Source organism: Rhinolophus ferrumequinum, chromosome 19 (genome assembly GCF_004115265.2).
Source record: "Rhinolophus ferrumequinum isolate MPI-CBG mRhiFer1 chromosome 19, mRhiFer1_v1.p, whole genome shotgun sequence".
In the NCBI taxonomy this organism is placed as follows: Eukaryota; Metazoa; Chordata; class Mammalia; order Chiroptera; family Rhinolophidae; genus Rhinolophus; species Rhinolophus ferrumequinum.
In genome coordinates, this window is record NC_046302.1 from 17,131,259 (window position 1) to 17,149,141 (window position 17,883).

At 39.1% G+C, this 17,883-nt stretch overlaps 1 protein-coding gene across 1 annotated transcript in view; it reads left to right on the forward strand.

Annotated features, from left to right (window-relative positions):
- The first annotated feature begins 15,390 nt into the window (after nt 1-15,390).
- The window catches only part of GREB1L (GREB1 like retinoic acid receptor coactivator), a 255,520-nt gene continuing 253,027 nt past the window's right edge, over nt 15,391-17,883 (forward strand). The window contains 1 exon segment of the mRNA XM_033087644.1: nt 15,391-15,533. The gene's annotated coding sequence lies outside the window, so the exon portion shown is untranslated.

A 17,883-nucleotide genomic window follows, 5' to 3' on the forward strand; every position in this document is an offset into this window, starting at 1 on the left:
ACCTAATTAATCTGAAGCTAACTAAGTAGAAATAAAATCAGGCTTCCATTTCATTATTGAGCAGGGCCCATTTGATCTCCAAACATATTTGGGGCATGACATGTACTTGTCCTGCTGATATGATGAGCTTCTCAATGATCCACGGGAATGTTGGCAGATTCAAGGATGTCGCTTAAGCAAGGGCACCTACGTTACCATGAACCTCTAGACAAGACTGACAAGAGGGTATTGCCAGCCATACAAGCTGAGAGAGAGATGGAGAATTCTGCACTAAAGATAAAAAGAAGGTAGAATGCTGGGCTCCTTTACCAATTTTTCAGGCTACCATTTCCCCCATTCCGTTCTGATCATTTGTGAGTCAGGTAAATGTATTTCTTGAGAATCTATCATGTGTCTAGGGTGACTCAAAAGTAAGAATTAGTTCTAGCATTTTTGGAACTTGCAATCTGTTCAGAGCAATAAAATACACAAATGGTGCAGGTAAGTAACACTAGAAGAATTTTATTACTTATTGATTAGAGAAGGGCAAAATCACTGTGAATGGGAGTTTTCAGGGAAGACTTTGTATCACAGTAGAAACCCTACTGAACCTTGAAAGACCTATTTACAGTGATATTTTCATAGCTAGTTTGTTAGTAGGTAATTTACTCTCCCAAATACTTTCTTTAATTTACATCAGATGCCTAGTTTCTGGATTTACATAAATCAATTTAAGAGATGGGGAAGACTGGTGTGTGTAGTATTTTTCACCAAGAGTCTAGCTGCAGAAACCAAGGCAAGTCTAGACTGTTTTTGCCTATAATCACTGATAGTTCAAAGCAAGGTTTCAATAGAAAGAAATAATTGATATTGATTTAAAAATAAAAATACTACGTAGCTTACCTACCTATGGTATGAGTCTCTCTAAGTGAATAAAGTACTACTGTTTCCTTAAGCAAATCAGTTTACCTCTGGCTCACAATTTCTATAAAAATGAGGGGATTGGTCTAGAGTAGTGTTTCCCAAAGAGGTTCTAGAAAATTTTAATAGATATTATGCAAAAAAAGGGGGGTCTCCATGATTTTATAAGTTTCAGAAATGTTGGGTTAGATAAAGTTATACTGGGTTCTTATTACTGAATTTCTTGTAGCCTTTAATGACTATTTGAATTATGAGTGTTCAAGGTGAGGGTAGAACATATACTCCTTTCCAAACTTATTTGACTATTGAATACTTTTTTTTATGAACTATCATGTAGGACTATATTCTAAAAACTAAATATGGAAAATAAGAATGCCTTTTCTGGCTTAAAAAAAGCGATGATTTGCATTAAATGTATATTTGTAGATGCATGTTAAACCTAATTACTTTGCTAGTGCTAATTTCACTTAGAATTTATAAGAACCATATGACTTTTATACATTGTAAACTTAAAGAACGTGTTCATTTTTCCCCCTCAGGTAACCCAAACCAAATTGCAATTATGAGTAAATTTCTGTTAACATTAATACACTGATATGGTGCCAAGTACATAATTTAAGCCCGATAATTTTTTCTTTTGGTATTCATTTTATAGTCTCTTGATTCTCTAGTGTTTTCTCCAAAGATACTGCCTTAAAGACAACTTCTTGTGCTTAAATTTGTCCATTAAATAGGCTCTCTTTGATATATGGTGGAAAACTACCTGATTAAAACAATAGTTAAGTCTAAGGAAACTTACCTTTTTATTAAATAAGGCGTGGAGCTTTATTTAGTTATGATTTTGCCATCTGATAACTGCTGTAGAGATTTTTTTTTGTTTTTTTTAAAGAGACCCCTCCAAAAAAAACAAGATGCTGTCACATTGGTTTGTTTGTTTCGAGAATCTGCAAATACTTACGTTTACATTAGAAAAAACTTACCCTGCACTGAGATGTCATAGCTTCTGAGGTTCTGTAAGCCCCCTGCTGATTGACCCTACCCTTGACCTCAGCTCCAAAGCCCAACTCCATTCTGGTATGCTGGTGTAGAGAATTTATTTATTTTAACAGTAGGGAGCCAGAATTCCAGGAATATTCTTACAAAAAGCCCCAACATGTATTTACCAAATCTTCAACTCCACATGACTAGAAGGCCTCCACTAACACACAAAGTGGATAATAGTGAATGGTTGCTGTCAAGGGCTCCACGGATATAGGTCAGCTCTAAGCAATAGGACCTAGAGGGATGTGAAGAGTTTCACTAGAAATGGCCTTTTTGATCATCAAAGGAAAAATGAAAATAGGTATTAATAGCAGAGACCTTTTGTGAAAAGGTGGGGTTTCCTACAAGTAATTCAGGTAATATTTATCAAAGCAGAGAGCCATTCTTAGGGCCAATTCTCCATTTGCTCTGCCTACTTCTATCTGTTGATTTTCATTCTCTCTCATGAATCCTGCTAATTTTACTATAGGATTGTAAAGTGCAATTTACTGTGCATTTTTACTTTTTAAAAAACTTTACTTTTCAAATTTGAATTGTATAACATGCTCATTAAACATTAATAAACTGCTAAAAAGTACAAAAAGGAAAAAATAAAATTTACCCAGATAATGCTATCCAAATATAGCTATTATTAAAAATTTAGTAAATTCCTTTATTATTTTCCAGAATTTCTCTTTATACATTTGTACCAATTTTTATATGTATTTTTCTCATGATTTTAAAATGTATTTCTTATTATAAGAATTTTCCCCTTAAATAATATATTTAAATAAATTTTCCCCTTTCTAAAATCTTAGAAAAATTTTAAACAAGTTTTTCTAAGATTTTATTATAAAAATTTTGAAGCATAAGTAGAGTTGAGAACATCTTACTATGAACTCCCATATTCTCATCACTTAGATTATTAAATATAGTTAACATTTTACTATACATGCTCTATCACTTATCTATCCATCCACCAATCCATCTTATTTTTGATGCATTTCAAAGTAAACTTACAGACATTACTTTTTAATGTCTACTACGGATAGTTCTTGTGGTGAAATATTATTTTCTTTTAAATTATTTCCCTATTATTGACTGACTGCTCACTTCTGATTTTTCACTATTTTACGCAAGATTTCATAGGAAGATTATATTTCTAAGATTTAATAGTAGCTTCTGGCTATATATAGGAGAGGAGTAATACTGAAAAGATAGGGACCATATCGTAGAAGGCTTTGAATACCAAGGAAATTACAGTGAAGTGTAGTTTTAACAGCTGCATTCTTAGAATTAGATACATGAGTCAATTATTTAGGTAACTGTCCCTGGAAAAAGTATTAAACCTTTCTAAGGCTGTTTCCTCATCTATCAAGTAAAGAGGGTATTGTTTTTGTTTTGTTTTTATTTTTTAATTAATTAATTAATTTTTTATTTGGGGAAGGGGAACAGGACTTTATCGGGGAACAGTGTGTACTTCCAGGACTTTTTCCAAGTCAAGTTGTTGTCCTTTCAGTCTTAGTTGTGGAGGGTGCAGCTCAGATCCAGGTCCAATCGCCGTTGCTAGTTGCAGGGGGCGAAGCCCAACATCCCTTGCGGGAGTCGAGGGATCGAACTGGTAACCTTGCGGTTGAGAGGATGCGCTCCAACCAACTGAGCCATCTGGCTCTGGCCCATGTGGAAATAGAACTGGCAGCCTTTAGCTTTAGGAGCACGGAGCTCCAACTGCCTGAGCCACCGGCCCGGCCCAGTATTACCTGTTCTATAGGGTAATTGTGAGGATTAAGTAGCAAGTATGAAATCTATCTATATTTCACAAATAGAAGATTTCCCAAAATAATGGTTTCATAAACTATTCAGTAAAAAAAAATTCCTTGGAGGATTTTCAGTAGGAGAGAGACATGATCAGATCAAGATTTTAACTTGCTTAATCTTTCAGAGTTATGTGGTGGATAAGAGTAAGGAGAAAAAGTTATAAAAAGGTAGATTTGATCAATTTAACAAATGCTGAGTAAGTGTGAAATGTAAAGCACTATGGTAGATGCCTTGGGAAAACAGAGCAGAGTGAAAGCTTGACAGTTACCATAAAGACTTGTAATGGGTAAAACAGTGACGTGAAAGAGCTATAAAACTGAGCAGAACTCATCCATCCATCCATCCATCCATCCATCCAAATTAATTTTGCTCCTTCTCTATGCCAGTCACAGTTCTAGGTGCTGAAGATAAAGCATGGAAAGAAACAAACAACAGATCTTGCCCTCATGTAGCACACATTCTTGTAGAAAAGACAGATAATATACAAATAAATGAATAATAAAATATAGCTAGTAAGAAGTACCTTGAGGAAAAAGCAATGTAAAGAAATAAATTTGTGTAAAGCAGCGATGAGGGTGTCATTTTAGATAGCCTCTCTGAGACAGTGACGCAGAGAACTGAAAAAGATTAAGAGGTAAAGTGTGTTACTTTCTGGTGAACAGATTTCCAGGTAGAGGCAACTGAAACGACAAAGACCCTGAAGCAGGAGTCTTGAAGACACTAGGGAGGGTCATGAGTGTGATTAGAGAATGTGATTGGAGCTCAGGAAAAAAGAGAGAACATGAGAGGAAATCAGGTTGGAGAGATAGGCTGGGCTCAGTTTAGGACCGTTTAGGCCTTGGCTCTACCAAGGAGATTGGCTTTTATTCTGGGTAACACAGGGAACCAACTGGAGTTTTTGATAGGGGAGTGATAAGTCTCGAATTTTAAAAGGTTACCCCCTTGACTGCTTAATGGAGTATAGACTGGGGAGGCTGTGGAGATGGAGTTGCAGGGAAGGCAAGTGAGTGGAAGCAGGGAGGCCATGGTCATTGTCCAGGGACTCAGAACAAGGTGGTGACCATGCAGGAGTGAGAAGTGGTCAAGATTTCTTGATGGATTGAACATGGAGTGAGGGTAGTCAAGGCTGAATCCAGGTTTTGACATGGAGTGATATGAGTCCTTTAGTTAATAGAAAAATGAGCAAAGTGTTATGACAGCACATAGGATAAGCAATTACTTTTGACTGGGGTTATCGAGAGAGAGTAGACGAGCACTGAAGGGTGAATAGCCTTGTGTACTTAACAGGCACCTAGGGTAAAAATTTAGGGAGGCCCTCACTCTAGGGGTGGTGGAAACTCAGGCTTGGCATTGGAGAGCGAGTGCTTTCTTACATTTTGTACCCTAAGGGCCTTGTTTGCCTCATCCCTAGTCCCAGCTCTGGTAGTTGAAGAAGAGGTATGAGCATTTAGGCTGAAGTAATGTCAGGAGCAAAAACAGGAGATACAAAAGGCCTGTTAAAAGATTGCTGTGGTTCTCTGGAGAAGAGAAGTTAAAGGCGTTGGGAAACCAGGGAAGCTTCTAGGCTCTTAGGCCCAAGCAACATCCTATCCTCTCCTTTTATTTATTTATTTATTTTTTTGGGGGGCAGGCCCCAGTGTCAGCCTTCTTGTCTTTCTTTTTTTATGTTGCCATTGTCATTGCGTCCTTTTGTTATTTATTTTCCCCCCCACAAGACTGGCTATAGCAAGAAGCATAGTTTTCATAAATTCCCTCTTCCTCAGATACCCAATAGCAAACGACGTGGTCCTTATGTCTTATGGACCTTATGTTTTTTAAACTTTATTTAAAACATGGAATCACTAAGAAACTAATAAACATGGAAAAGCTACAAAGTTAAAAAAATTCCTAATATCCAAAATACATAGAGTACTCATACAACCTAATAGCAAAAATAATCCAAATAATCCTATTTGAAAATGGGCAGGAGTTCTCAATAGACATTTTTCCAAAGAAGACATACAGATGGCCAGCAGGTACATGACAAGAAGTTCAACGTCACTAATCATCAGGGAAATGCAAATAAAAACCACAATGAGATATCACCTCCAACTGTCAGAATGGTTATTATCGAAAAGATAAGAGGCAACAAATGTTGGGGAGGAGAGAAAGGAACCTTTGTGCACTGTATAAGGGAATGTAAATTGGTGCAGCCACTATGGAAACAGTATGGAAATTCCTCAAAAAATTAAAAATAGAACTACCTTATGATCCAGCAATTCCACTTCTGGGCGTATCCAAAGAAAATGAAAACACAACTCAAAAGATACATGCAACTTCATGTTCATTGCAGCATTATTTATAATAGCCAAGATACAGAAATAACCTAAGTGTCCACTAACTGGATGAATAGATAATGAAACGTGAAGTACATACATGTACAATGGAATAGTCCGTCATAAAAAAAGAACGAAATCTTGCCATTTGCGACAACATGAATGGAGTTGAGGGCATTATACTAAGTGAAATAAGTCAGACAGAGAAAGACAAATACAGCATGATTCACTTATATGTAGAATCTAAAAACAAACAAACAAAAACAAGCTCACAGATACAGAGAATAGATTGGTGGTAGCAAAAGGCAAGGGGTCGAGAGGGGGCAAAATGGATGATGGAAGTCAAAAGGTACAAACTTAACAATTGTAAAACAAGTAAGTCATGGGGATGTAATGTACAACATGGAGACAATAGTTAATAATACTGTATTGCATATTTGAAAATTTCTAAGAGAGTGGGTCTTAAAATTTCTCATCACGAAAAAAATTCTGTAACTATGTATAGTGATGATTGTTAACTAGATTTATTATGGTGACCATTTCACAATATATACAAATATCAAATCATTATGTTGTACACCTGAAACTATTATAATGCTCTATCAATTATACCTTAAAAAAATTGTACTGGTAAAAAAAATTCCTTAAAGTTTTGAACAGTCTTAATTATGACTCCATGCCTGAAATGGTCATAAATATGAAGCCTCCTGAGAAACCTCTGTACTACTAGCTTGCTCAGGCTGCTATAACAAAATACTACAAACTGGGTGGTTTAAATAACAGAAATTTATTCTCACAGTTCTGGAGGCTGGAAGTCTAAGATCAAGGTGTCAGCAGGGTTGGTTCTTTCTAAGGGATGTTAGGGAAAATCTGTTCCATGCCTCTCTCCTGGCTTCTGGTGGTTTGATAGAAATTTTTGGTGTTCTTTGGCTTACACGTACATTCCCCAATCTGTGCCTTTATCTTCACACGGTGTTCTATGTGTGTGCATGTCCACATTTCCCTTTGTATGAAAACTTCAGTCATATTGAAGTAGGGGTCCATCCTACTCCAGTCTGACCGCACCTTAACTAATTACAGCTGTAATGACCCTATTTTCAACTAAGGTCACATTCTGAGGTACTGGGGGTTAGGACTTCAACAAATGGATTTTGGGAAGACATAATTCAATCCGCAACAGCCTTCCTCTGTGATTTTTTATTCCTGAAGATAGATGATCCTCTCTTTTAACATATATGCCTTAAGATCCTATCAGGCTAATTTTTCACCTTTTCTTAAGGACAATGAGAAGCCCTTGAAATGTTCTTAGAAGCAGGGTAGACTCTGGAGACAGACTACCAGGTTCACATATTTTGGCTACACTACATATTAATAGCGGGACCAAGAAAAAAAAATCACTTAACCTGTCTGTTCCTCAGTTTTCTTTTCTGTAAAATTGGGATAATAACAGTACTTACCACATAAAATTTTAATAATTAAATTATTTAAAACACGTAAAGAGCTTAGAAGAGTGTCTGGCATATCATTAGCCCTATGTAAAAATTGTCATGTATAATTTTTAAGTAGGGGAGAGATACGATCAGATTTTTATTTTTAAGGACTGATTACTGTGGGGAAAACTGGATTGTAGGTAGGCCTGAGTGGATGTAAAGCCAGCCAAACATCTAATGGAGTGGTCCAGCGAAAAGATGTTGCTGACTACTAGACTGGCATGGGGAGACGGATGGAGAAAAATAGACTGATTCAAAACTTATTTATTAGTAAAACATAAAGGAGTTTTAAAAAATTCCATCAGGGTAAAATATTAACTTTAGTTAGTCATCTCACTGGGCTTCTGACTCATCTTGGAAGCCCCCTTACCCACCCACAGTTCTGAACTAGAGGGAGAGGATCAGAAAAGAAAAGTAAGAATTTCTTGAAACAAACATAGCTGAGGAACAATCTGTAGTACTTGCCCATTGGTTGAAGGTGGTAGACAAGGGAAGCTGAAGAATCTAACTTATAACTCTGACTTTTGAATCTAATTTGACAGGGAAGAAGGTGATGATAATAAAAAATGTATAATCAAGAGAAGCAGGATTGAGAAGCTTTGGACATCTTGAGTTCAAGGCCCAATGTTAATTTAAGAAAGAGCTAAACATGTCGAAACATCTAATTATCTGTTGGAGATGTGGACCTCCCTCTGAAAAAAGTGGATGAGTTAGAAAAGAGGAGATAAGATAACTGAATATATGAAAGTGCATGAAATTGTCGAAGAAACAAATGTAGAGAGAGATAAAATTTCAGAGGCGTTATCGAAGAGCCAGACAAGAAAGAGTAAAAAGAGAACTAAGAAAGTACAGAGCAATAAAAACCAAAGTAGGAGACAGTGTTAAGAGGGAAGAAATAGTGATGTGTGTCAAATACTGCCTTGAAGCTGAAAAGAATGGGAACTAAGAAAAGACTATTGGATATGGTAATTAGAAGGATGCCAACTCTTTGTTAATTGATGATACAAGACAGATCTAAAGGATTTAAATAATATACGAGCATATGAGAAGTCAATGGTAGAATGTTAGATTTAAAATAATGAGCTAGTAGAAAACTAGGAACAAATTTATACCTGTACAGAAATGTGATAAGTGACAGATGGGTATTCAGATTAGTGGAGGAAAAAACAAACAAAAAAAAACACTATTCATGAAATGATGCTGAGATTGTTGGCTATCCATAAGGAAAATATAAAATTGAAGTACTACTTCATATCATATTTTTAAAGAATTAGTTTCAGCGGGAATAAGAACTTAAATGTGAAAGTAAAAACTTTAAAAATTTTGGAAAATATAGGGAAATGTCTAAGACTTTGGAATAGGGAAAGATTTAAACAAAAAGTATAAACTATGAGAAGAAAAGATTTATAAACACACAAGCTCAAATTAAGAACTTTTATTCATCAAAAGACACCATAAAGAAAGTGAAAAGACAGGATACAATTTTTTTTAAAAAAATGTATTTTCAACACACACATACACAGATATATTTTTCAAGGAATTGGCTTATGCGATTGTGGGAACCAGTAACTTCTGTTGATGGACATTTAGGTTGTGTCCACTTTTTGAGTACTATGAATACTGCTACTATAAACATTCAAGTATAGATTTGTGTGAACATACGTTTTAAATTCTCTTGGGTATATAGCTAGGAGTGGAATTGTTGGATCATGTTATAACTCGGTTTAAATTTTTGAAGAACTGCCAGGCTGTTTTCCACAGTGGCTACACCATTTTACATCTACATTCTTAACAGCAATGTATAAGGGTTCCAATTTCTCCATGTCTTTGCTACATTTGTTATTATATCTTTAAAAGAAATTTTAGAGCTTTTAAAAAAAATATGTGAATTATACATAATATAAAATTTACCATTTTAACAATTTTTAAGGGTATAGTTCTGTGGCATTAAATACATTTACATTGTTGTGCATCCATCACCACCATCCATCTCCAGACTTTTCTCATGTTCCCAAACTGAAACTCTAACCCTAACCCTATCCTTAACCATACCGTTAAACAATAATTCCTCATCACCTCCCTCTCACCACCTTGGCCCCAGTTCAACCACTGTTTTGTCTCTATGAATTTTACTACCCTAGGTACCTCATACCATACAGTATTTGTCCTTTTGTGACTGGTTTACATCATTTAGCATAACGTCTTCAAGGTTCATCCAAGCTCTTGCATGTGTTAGAATTTCCTTCCTTTTTAAAGCTGATGATATTTCTTTGCATGAATCCTGTTATTTTTCTGTTTGTTTTTTTCTAACTGCCATTCTAATGCATATAAAGTGGTATATTGTGGTTTTGATTTAGATTTCCCTAGTGGTTAATTATGTTGAACACCGTTTTGTATGACTATTGGTCACTTGTATATCTTCACTGGAGAAAAGTCTATTTGAATCCTTTGTCCATTTTTCATTTGAATTATTTGTCTTAATTGTTGTGTTGTAAGAGTTCTTTATATATTCTGGATAATAGATCTTTATGAGATATATGATTTACTAATATTTTCTCCCATATTGTAGGTTGTCTTTTTCACTTTCTTGATCTTGTCCTTTGATACACAAAAGTTTTTAATTTTATAAATCAATTTGCCTAGCTTTTCCTTTGTTGCTTGTGCTTTTGTTGTCATGTTAAGAAACCTTTGCCTAACCCAGTGTCAAACAACTCTACAAAAAGTTTTATTGTTTTAGCTCTTACATTACAGTAGTTCCCCCTTACCTGCGATTTCGCTTTCCACAATCTCAAGTTACCTGTGGTCTACCACAGTGTGGAAATATTAAATGGAAAATTCCAGAAATAAACAATTCTAAAATTTTAAATTGAATGCCGCTCTAAGTAGTGTGATGAAATCTCGAGTTGTTCTGCTCTGTCGTGCCTGGGATGTAAATCATTCCTTTGTCCAGCATATGCATGCTGTATACATTCCCCACCTGTTAGTCATTTAGTAGCCATCTCGGTTATCAGATTGACTATCACAGTATCACAGTGCTCCTGTTCAAGTAACCCTTATTTTACTTAGTAGCCCAAAGCCATTCATATAACTTTTATTACAATATATTGTTACAGTGTTCTATTTTATTATTAGTTATTGTTAATCTCTTACTGTGCCTAATTTATAAATTATACTTTATCATAGGTGTGTATGGACAGGAAAACATATATATATATATATAGTGTGTGTGTGTGTGTGTGTGTGTGTGTGTGTGTGTGCGTGTGGTTTTGTACTGCCCGTGGTTTCAGGCATCCACTGGGGGTCTTGGAATGTGTATCACACAGATAAGGGGGACTACTGTATATCTAAGATCCATTTTGATTTAATTTTTGTATCTGCTATAAGGTGAATATCCAGATTCATTCTTTTGCATGTGGATATTCAGTTGGACCGGCACCATTTGTTGAAAATATTATTCTTTTCCCATTGTACTTGTATTATTTTGACACCCTTGTTGAAAATCAATTGACCACAGATGCATTGGTTTATTTCTGGACTCTGAATTCCATTCCATTGATGGATATGTCTATCCTTATGCCAGTACCACACTGTCTTGATTACTGTAGCTTTGTAATGGGGTTTAAAATTGGGAACTGCAGTCTTCTGACTTATTATTATTATTTTTTAATAGATTGTTTTAGCTATTCTGAGTCCCTAGTATTTCTATATAAATTATTATAGGGTCAGCTTGTCAATTGCTGCAAACAAAACCAAACAAGTAGCTGGAATTTTGATAGGGATTGTATTGAATCTGTTGATAAATTTGGGGAGTATTGCTACCTTGACAACATTAAGTCATCAACTCCAGCAACAGTATGTGTTTCCATTGATTTAGGTCTTTAATTTCTTTCAATGATGTTTTGTAGTATACAAATACCTATTTTTATATACTACAAAATAGATATTGTATATTACAATTATATTAATATGAAATGTCTATTCCATTTTGCTTCTAAAATGTCCAATGTATAAAAATGGGATCTCTTGGATCTATTTTAAAATATATTTTATCTCCTTTCATAATTTCTATTTATTTACCTTTTTGCTTTGCACTCTGGAAGGATTCTCTGAGATTGTCTTTTAATTCATTAATTCAGTTTTCAGCAGTATCTTTCTCTGTTAACTACTTCTACAGTCTTTTCAACTTAAATATTCATGTATTTTTTAATTTCCAAGGACATTCTGGTTCTTAGATTGCTCCATTTGCATGACAACCTGCCACTCTTTAAATTTCACTGAGAACATCAACAAGATTCTTTTTTTAAGTTTTCTCCTATGTCCTTCATTAACTCCATTCTAGTGAGTAACATCTGCTCTAACTTGGTCCTCTTCTTTCAAATGATGGATTTTTTTCTTTATGATTAGTGATATTTTTATCTGCTCATATTTATAAGTGGAGATCTAGCTCATTCCGCATTGGTACCTGGTATTCCATCTGGAATTAGAGAAACCACTGTTCAGTTCCCTACAGTGGTTCTTACCCTCTGCGGATGGATGTGGTAGGTTAGATGTTGGTTTTTGTCCTCCAGTGAATTGGCTCTGAGTGGGAAAGTAGTAGCCCTCCTTCCTCATAGCAGATAATGGTTGATGATGCACAGGATGCTGGGCCATTAAGCCTCAAACCTTAAGTTGAGAGAAAAAAGAATAGGGTGAGAAAGCAAAGAAATAAAGTACTTGAAACTATGCCCAGAAAAGAACTTTGGGTGTGACAATTGGCACAGGAAAGTCAATGGAAGCAAATAAGTATAAAGTCTACTAAGTGTCTGAAGCAATTGTATGGCCAAACCAGCCATAAGCCTGGCCTTAAAAAAAAACGTTTAACTGTAAAAGAACTCTCAGGACCCCAGGAAACAGGTTGTGAAAACTGTGAAGTCTCCAAGGAAGGCTTACTTCCCAATGCCACTTCAAACGTGGCCATGGAGACTAATGAACAAGGAAGAGTCTTCCACAGTGTGGAGCCAAGGGCCACAGAAATTTATGCAAAAGAGTGTTCATCTTTGAGCGCAGAGCCAGGAGGTAATCATGGAAATCCCCCCATTGCTGGGGCAGAGGATCTTCACAATAACTACACAGAAAGATTCTATTATTTAGAAGGACCCTGACGGCTATGAGTCTCACATTTTCCACTGAACTTGGGTTCAAATGCAGGGTACCGATGGAGAGGCACTTAGAAATCATTGTTATGAGGAAGAGTGGAGGGATTTGCAGACAATAATGGCAGCTAACATTTTGTGTGCTAGGCAAGATTCATTGTCTCAATTCAGCATAGTTACTCCCTGAGGTATGTACTGTTATGTTATTCTACAAATCGGGACACTAAGATGGGGATCAAGTAACTTGGTCAAGGTTACATAATAAGTAAGTCTTAAAGGCAGGTTTCAAAACTATGGGGCCTAACCACAGAGTGTTCATTTTTATCCCTGTCATGTTTTACAATCTCAGAAGTCTATTGGGCATGATGAGGGATATGTAAACCCTGCATGGGAGACAAGGCATATACACAAATAAGTTTAGGACAAGGGAGTATATTATCTAATAAAGGAGACATCAAAATGTTTTCAATCTACCACAACATAGATAGATTACCATCACTAACTTTTAACCTTGTTAGGGACTTGTCTTGTTTACTGATGAATTACCAGTTCCCACTACACCATCTGGCTCACAGTAGGTGCTCAATAAATATTTGTTGAATGAATGAAGAATGGATACTGGAGTTCTGTAATATTAGTCTAAGGTCCTTGAGGAACTGTGCAAATTTGAGTCTAGTGTGCTTGGCACTCAACAAATGGTCCTTGAATTAAACTGAGAGAAAACTGAACTGTGCCTTTACTTTAAAAGGCTGCTCATTGTTCCTAGTTTCCTTAGCTTTAAAATGGAAGGTGTTCCCTCTCCCTAACTCTAGAGACCTTGTGAAGGATTGTGGTTTTCAAAAGATTCTTACCGCTTTAACCTCTTGTGAGCTTAGTTTATATTCACTAGGTGAACTTGTAATCTCAGGTTTCTACTTCTGTCTTTTTCACATATGTATATGGCCAGTTCTCGTGGTGAATTTGTTAACTCACATTGGGTTCCTTTTTCATATGTTGAGTTATACTGCTAATCATTTGCACCTTTCTCTGTTGTGGTTATTGAAAAACCATATCGATTTTATTTACTAAGCCTGTATTGTGGGCAAGATCCAGAACTGTGGGAATACAGCACTGATTGAGAAAGCTATGTTTCCTGCCCTTGTGACACATAAAAGTGTTTCTATGTTTTTAAAGACTGGACAATAGGGATTCAATTGTAAAACAAAACAAAAAGCATTTCTGTTCCTTATCCCCATAAGGAACAGAGTGATTTTTTAAAAATTGGCAGTTAACTAGCATGTCTTCCCTGTGGATGGAGTAAGGAGAGAAGACAATCCAAACCACAAACAAATCTCTTACTTTTGCTAGTCACAACTGAACTGTGCCTTCAGTTATTTTCTGGAAATTCCAGACTTCCAGTAAATTCCCTCTGTGTCCACCACAAGAGAAAGGGGGGAGGGGAAGCATTTTGGTTCCTAAAAAAAATCAAGACAAGCAAACAAAACGTACTGACTTGGAGATCATATGAGATCTATTTTAACTGAAGCTGTCTTTATAACTGACAATGATACTGTAACAACAGAACGATAACCAACCCGCCAGGGACTGGGCATCCCGGTAGCTTCCCCACTTTCAAGACCATGCTGAGTTCCCCTGGACTCTACTTGCCCCAATGGCACTAAAAGGAGATCAACTTTCCTTTACCTAAACTATTTCACTACACCCAACATGGAGATGCTTCTTCCAGAGTATGGGCAATCAGTCAAAGAAGGAGTCTAGTCGCCTATCTCTGACAACAATGAGTTTTTTAAAAATGGAGCTACATCTCTAATAACAAAACCCACCAGCTGTGAAGAGTGTAACTAAATCTATCACTATCGGGCCGCAGCATCACTCGAGAACGTTTGCTCCTGCAGTACCCTTCAAGGTCCAGGGTCCCCTGGAAGTGGCTGCTCTTGGGGCACAGTATCCCTTTTGGTCCGGGAGGCTCAGTACGAGCCTGGTTAACCAGCAGCCTCCCTGAGCGCTGGGCCGGGTCCGCGGGTGGGAGGGTGTGCTCATCCCGGAGGTGCAAAAGTCCGCCCTGACCCGGAGCTCCCGGGGTTGTTTGGTTTAGTCCGCCTCCTGCCCCCGCCCTACCCCCCTTCCTGCAAAAGGCCAAGGAGTTTTGACCCACCATTGCCCAGGCCGAGTTCACGCTTAGGCCCTTTAGCTGCCGTCCTCTGGACAGAGAAAGCAATCGCGCAATGAGGCGAGAGCACTCAGTGAACGCGCAATCGGCAAGAAAATAATTTTTCTTCTTGGCTGCGCGAATCAGCCGCACTGGGGGGAAATCCTCCTTCCTGAAGACCCCCTCCACACCACCACTCTCCACACCCCACAGTGGCCACACCCATCATTTGTGCCGGGGAGTTTGGAAATGGAGGCGTGAAAACAGTGGACTGAAGGCGCCACTGTATGGATGAGGGCGTCCTGGGAGGGGGTACATAGGGCAATGTGCGCCCACGACGCTCAAGAAGGGGAAACGAACCCTAAAACCACTCGCGGGCACGGAGGCTGCAGGAGACCAAGAGGCGGGGCTGGGGAGGGGGTGCGGGGGTCCCCACCGCGGAGATTCTGGGGAAGCGGGAGGGGCAGCACCTGAGGAATCCGCCTCCGGCCGCGGTGGCCGCCGCCTCGCTCCGCCCCGGGGAACTGAGCGCGCGGTCAGCGCGCCTGCCAGAGAGACGCCAGCCACCGGCGGCGCTAGCACCTCGGAGGAGGGCGGCCCGAGCGAGCGGAGCGCAGCGCTGGGACCCGGACTGGGGGTGGGGAGACGAGCCCCAGCGGAGGCGAGGGCCACCCCCTGGTCCTCTGCCCTCGCGCCTCTCCAGGGCCAGGTGAGCTGCTGTGGGGACTCCGGGGCACCGGGAGGCGGGAGGTGAGAGGTCGCGAGCTGAGCGCGAGCGCACGCCCCTGCCCGGCAGGAGCTGCCCTTTGGCGGGCTGTGGACCCTGCCTGCGCGGGGAAGCGCTGCGGAGGACTTTCCTGGAGGACTAGGAAGGCGGAGCGAGGATGTGAGCGCGAGCGAGTTTGTGTGGCGAGGGCAGGCGCCCGTGCCAGCCGAGATTCGAACCCCTTTGCCCCGCCGGCTCGCGTCAGCCCGGTGAGGGTCCGTGCCCGTGCGGTCCGCGCCTGGAGGCCAAAGGCCTGTCACCCCGAGCTCTCCTCGCTGCCTTTGTGGCGGGAGCGCGGAAGCTCAAGCGTGGGATGAGGGAGGCTGCCGCGCGGCGGGGAGCGCAGAGGCGGAGGCGGCGACGGGCGCGCCGGGGACCGTCCCCCGGAGCCTGAAGGGTTGTGAAAGGGGTGGCGTGGGCGAGGAGGGGGCAGCCGGTAGGGAGGCGCGGAGGTGACTCGGAGAGGATGCAGAGAGCTCAGCTGGGCAAAGTTGAGAGCGTCCAGCAGTGGCTGGGCGTTTGCTCGGGGTCCCTGGGTGTCTTTCCTCCACATGAAATGTCACTTTGTCGCGAGCGCGCGCGCGCGCGCGTCTTCCGGCCGTCATTTCCATTTTTCGATGTGTGACTGAGGACCATTCTCATTCTGAATGAGACACAAAGGGTTGTGTTGACAGCTGACTCTGACACAAGTAGACAGCGAGGTGAGTGAGGTGTGTGCCCCGGCCGGGCAAGGGTGTGATGATGAGCAGGTTTGTTAAAATAAATCAATGCCCTCAGTCCTTCCGAGCTCTGTTGAAAGAAATTATCTGTATAGATTCAGTTCGTAGGGTTTCTCGGTTATACCGAGCCCATGTAAGGTCCAGAACACCATTCATCTGCCCCCAAACCGCTGCTGCATATCCATCTGAGGCAGACGGATCCTGAAGGAACTCTCAATTATGCTCCTTTTCTCATAGCCGTGACTGTTGCAAGGTCCTTATGCACCCATCTGGGCTCTCTGTCCTCTGTCGAGAAGGTTGAAACCAAATTTTAATTTCTGGTTTTCACACCTTTAGACCCCTTCCCCCTTGAGATGGGAAATCCCACTTAAATCTCTTTTTAAAACCTAAAAAGCTTGTTGAATTAAATGCTTTACACAAAAAGTTTTTGAATTAAATGGCCCCTTACAAACCTCTCATTACTCTTTATATTTTCTTATACATTATGTGCTGGAATTCTGCTTTGAATTTTGTGACTGCGTTACTTCTTTTTCTTTCTGAATATATATTTTTTTAACTTTTATTTATTTAAATGTGTTTTTCCAGGACCCATCAGCTCCAAGTGGAGCAGTTCTTTCAATCTAGTTGTGGAGGGCACAGCTCTCAGTCGCCCATGTGGGGAATCGAACCAGTAACCTTGTTCTTAAGAGCACTGCCCTCTAATCAACTGAGTTATCCGGCCACCCCCTCTGAATGTTTCTGTATGGTTTTACAGATTGTAATACTGAAAACTTATTTAAATGAGAAAATATTTAAAATAATTGTTTTATTGAAAATAATAATAGAATTATACACATATAGGCTTGTGTTTAAAGGGAAAGTTTTCATTAATGTATATTGAGAAATGAGATGCATAGGGTAAAAAATTCAAATTGTGTAAAGTAAGCTATCTCTCCTACCCCATACTCCCAATGCCCTAGTCTTCCTCCCCAGAGGCAAACACTGTTGTTGATTTCTTGTGTATCTCTCCTACTAAAATAGAATTACATTATGGAAATAAAAGAAGAAAGGCATTGTATATAAGTAAAGAATGAACTATGTATCAATGATGATAGATATGATTTTGATATCCACTTGTGATGACGTTAGAACTTGTATTTGGCCTAAGGCAGACACTTATTACAGTTGAAAATCATAATGCTAAAAAAAAAATCTTAGAACAAGTATTCAGTAGAAAGCAGAACTATTAAACTATTATTCCACCCCACCATCACCAGTTTCTCTACACTTGTTTTTTAATAAACTTTGTTGAATTTTTCCTCCATCTTGAAACTCTTTAGGGAGTAGAGAATGAGAACTACAGTTTACTCTGTCCAGTGCACTGTACGCTAAAGACATTGAAAGGACGTAGGTATACTTCTGTTGACATAATATAAAAATTTTAATGGTAAGGGAGAAATATGAAGGCCAAGTTTAAGACATTTGTTCACATCTCTTAGTTCCAGACCTGGATGTGCTCTAGCTAAATAAACTCACTTTCTTCGAAATGCTTTAATTTCCCCCTCAGCTAAAGGAATTGAACTATGGGGCTTCTA